The following is a 4,203-nucleotide window of genomic DNA, read 5'->3' on the forward strand; positions in this document are numbered from 1 at the left end:
ACCAATTTTGATAAGGTTTTCTGTTGTTTGTGGCTAAAAATCCTTTTTGTTAGGTGCTGTTAAAGTACACAAAAATCTTATTGCTCTCATAATATATTAATTTATACTGTATTCTTTAGCTCATAACTCCTATTACATCAAATTGCAGATATCAGATCTAGTAGTAACAGTAATAATGGTAGTGATAATAATAATACTCCTTCGGGTTATGTGCCCCTAACCTACTGTATTGGATATCAGACTTTACAATTCAGTTTAAGAAAAAAATTCAATTTAAAAAAATTCTATACTTGAAAAATGTCTATACAGTTACATTATTTTTAGAGACCTAGGGATATGTATGATTCCTTTTGCTCTTTAAATATTAACTAGTGAGACAGCTCAGTGACTCACCGTAACTATTACTGAATCAAAATGGCACCACTTTAAAGACAAAATAGCTCAATTCCAGCAAAACTGAACAGAGCAAGGCTAAGTGGTAAATTCAAAAGAATGTATTTTCAGAGCGAAGACAATTATTGTGTTTAAAGCAGGTGAATAACTTCTCACACATCTGTTCTCAATCATTCAGAAAGCTCATTTGTTGCAGAGTGATGACAAACAACTTCACTTACTCTAGGAATTACATCTTTCAGCATAATTCTTCCTCACAAAAACCAGCAGAGGGGGTTTTAGGCACTGTGACACCATTTCATGATTATTCCTATTCTACGGGTATATTCTCCTTTTCCTTACCCTTTCACTGTTTGGATCCCCAAGGTAATACATGTAATACGTTGCCTAAAACATGGTACAGGAAAGGAACACCTTATGTTGCTATACTAACTTTCTGGTAGGTATGTGTGTATGCTAGAGGAGAGGAATGCAGGCTCTAATGTTCTCCCAATACTCTTAGAGAGCAGCCTTCATTCTCGTTTGTCAGCTTTGTGGCCCTGTGATGGATGTCATGCCTCCAAACATTTTTGGCCAAAAAAAACCCCAAAAAACAAAAACCAAAAAACGATGAGGCAAAACAGTCAAATACACATGACAACTGACTCTGTCCTTTAAATAAGCCTTGCTAGGCGCCCCACCCAACACTTTTCCATGTCCATGGTTCTAACAGGCTCCCCCTTAGATCCACACTGTTCAGTGGAAATGAAGTGCAAGCCACAAGTGGGATCTACACATATAATTTTCTCTTCTCTCTTTCTCCCTTCCCTTTTCTCTTTCTTTCTTTCTTCCTCCTTTCCTTCCTTCTCTTTTCTTTTCTTTCCTTTCTGTAGTGTTAGGGGCCAAACCAAAAGCCTTACTCATGCTACACACACATTCTACCACTGAGTTGTACCCCCAGGCCCTAAAGCTATAAGTACATTTAAAAAATAGAAAGGAAGACTGGAATGAAGTCTGGTACAGTGCTTGCCTCGCTTGCATAAGACCCTGGGTTCAATCCTTTTTTGTTGGTTTTTTTTTTTTCCCCCCGTACTGGGAATCAAACTCACGACCTCCCGCTTGCCAGGCAGGCACTGTGCCACTGAGTTAAATCCCCAGCCCCCTGGGTTCAATCCTACTATCACACACACACACAGACACACATACACACACAACTATCACAGACATACACACACACACACAGAGTAAAAAAGATGAAATTAATTTTAATGTCATTTAAACCAAAATATTATTGTGACATGTGATCAATATTTTTAAGAGCTGTTGTGTCAATTTAACCTAAATAAGTCCCGCCCATGAATACCCCCTTGTACTGGGGATTGAACCCTGGGCCCTCACACTGAACAATATCCCAGCCCATTCCTATTTTTTATTTTGAGATAGGCCCTCCCTAGGATAGGCTTGAACTTGAGATCCTCCTGCCTCAGTTATGCTTTGTGTCTGGATGTCCCCCCAAAGCCTCACATAGTCATGGGGCAGGCTTCTAGAGTTTATGATTGATTCATGGTCCAATGTTGGGATTACGAGTGTGAGTGCTACACCCGTCCAGGATGTGCGTAGTTTGCATACAACGTAAAAGACTGAAACTTCCACAAACTGCGAGGTAACTATGACACTCAGCTTCCCAGAGGGCCTGGATTATAGGTGTGTACCATTACACTAGCTCCCTACAAATTTTTACTGGGATTATTCTAATGCAGGCCAAAATGCCTTTCAAAGACAAAAAAATTATACTCTACTGACCAAACACAAAGATGCTTGCATTTTTTTTTTTTTTTTTTTTTTTGGTCTTTTTGGACAGGGTCTCACTATGCAGTTCAGGCTGGCCTTGAGCTCATTTTGTAGCCCAGTCTGGTCTCGAACTCACAGTGATCCTCCTGCCTCAGCCTCCCAGGTGCTGGGATTACAGGCGAGTGCCACCATGCTCGGTGATGCTTGCATTTTTGAAGTTTCCCTCATTCAACTTGCTGCACCCTAAGTCTGGTTAGCAGGGTTATTTTAGGTCATGCTTAGTTATAGACAACTTTTTTTTTTTTTCTGTGGTGGTTACTATAGCAGCCATACCTATCACTTATCATCTAACTGCAATGTTCCCTCACATGCCTCACTCTTCAATGTTCAGACCAGGGGTTGCTCTGGAACTTACATAACAGTTGCACTTTAGGAAGGAACAATTCACTTTTCTCTGCTTTACAATTTTCTCTATCCTACATTTCCATCATGGATTGATTATAGTATTGGGGGCTGGATTACATCTCAACCCTTTTCAAAATTTCTTACAAGGCGTGGTGGCTCTTGCCTGTAATCCCAGCACTTGGGAGGCTGAGGCAAGAGGATCGCTGTGAGTTCGAGATCAGCCTGGGCTACAAAATGAGCTCAAGGCCAGCCTGAACTGCATAGCAAGACCCTGTGTCCAAAGGAAAAAAAAAATTTTTTTTCTTACAGCCGCACACCTGTAATCTCAGCACTTGGGAGGCTTAGGCAGGAGGATTGCCTCGAGTTCGAGGCCAGCCTAGACTACATAGTGAGTCCAGGCCAGCCTGAATTATGTAGCAAGACCCTGTCTCAAAAACATTTTGTTTTTCTTTGCGACAGTATCATCATTAATTTGCCCAGGTTTGCTGTGAACTTGTGGTCCTCCTGCCTCAGCTTTCAGTGTAGCTGGGATTACACCTCTATCTGTACCACTATGCCTGACACTTTTAATTCTCTTATTTGATTTGCCTTGCCTCTTGTTTATCCTGTGCATATTTTTAAAAAATTGTCATTACTGTCCCTTGTTTCATGATTATGCAAAATCGATTACAATAGGAATTTCTAGTAATACCTTCTGAAATAAGGATGACGAACTATCCCCCAGAATCCTAATCCTGGGTGGTTAGAGACGTGGGAAAGTATGGTCCCTGCTGCTTCCAAGGACTTGATAATTTAGCGCTCCGGTGCTTTTCTGCGAAAACACTATCTATTTATGGTAACGGTGCCAGTAGGACATAAATTCCCTGCGGGTCAGTATCTGCGCCAGCAGCCGTGCAGAGCGGCATGAATTCTGCAAGAACGCAAGTCCTACACACACCAATAAAAACAGCTCCGAAACGCAGCGTTCAGGGCTTCCTACTAAAGAACTGAAACCTCGTATTTCCGGGGACCTCCCTCTTCTCCCTTTCCATCCTCTTGCCTTGTATCCAGCTCTTAAGTCTCTTCTCCATCCTCCTCTCCCTGATTCCAGGCCCTTCAGGATGGACCCAAATCACTGCAAGGCTTCTCCAGCCTCCAGGGATTCGGAGACTGGTACCCGCCGACAACCCGCTCGCGCCTGCGCAGAGCGTGTCCTCGCGCGGACGCTCAGCCCTGACCCGACACCCCTCCCCAAGCCAATGCCGGGAGTGCGCCGAGGGAAGGACCGCGCTAAGGAATCCCCGGCTGTTTCTCGGGGCCGCAAGTCTCTGAAGTCCTCCTACCCTGCAGGGCTCTTCGAGGCCTCGGGGTCGCGTCCACTCGGGGACGCGCGTGCGAGCCCCGAACTGTTAACCAGAAGAAACCAACCAAAACGAGGAAGGCGCTCGAGGCACCGCCCCCGGCCAGGTCCCTGCTTCCCATTGGCCCGAGCGTCCGTCCGTCCGCAGGGCCGCGCCGGCCCGCGCTTCTTTCCTGGCTCTCTTCGTGCGTGCGGGGCGGCTCAGGCCAGTGTGCGCCTGAGCTGGCGCGGGCTCCGGGAAGCTCCGGGCTGAGGCGGGCGGGGCCGGGTTCCGCCGGGGCTGAGCATCGCGGGGC

General features: G+C 45.2%; 1 protein-coding gene across 1 annotated transcript in view; it reads left to right on the forward strand.

Moving 5' to 3' along the window:
• Positions 1–4,083: 4,083 nt before the first annotated feature.
• Me2 (malic enzyme 2, NAD(+)-dependent, mitochondrial) overlaps positions 4,084–4,203 on the forward strand; it is a gene marked incomplete in the record, with an annotated part of 77,578 nt that continues 77,458 nt past the window's right edge. Inside the window, 1 exon segment of the mRNA XM_005372935.2 lies at positions 4,084–4,203.

The sequence above is a fragment of the Chinchilla lanigera genome, unplaced genomic scaffold (genome assembly GCF_000276665.1).
Source record: "Chinchilla lanigera isolate Chin_1 unplaced genomic scaffold, ChiLan1.0 scaffold00001, whole genome shotgun sequence".
NCBI lineage: Eukaryota > Metazoa > Chordata > Mammalia > Rodentia > Chinchillidae > Chinchilla > Chinchilla lanigera.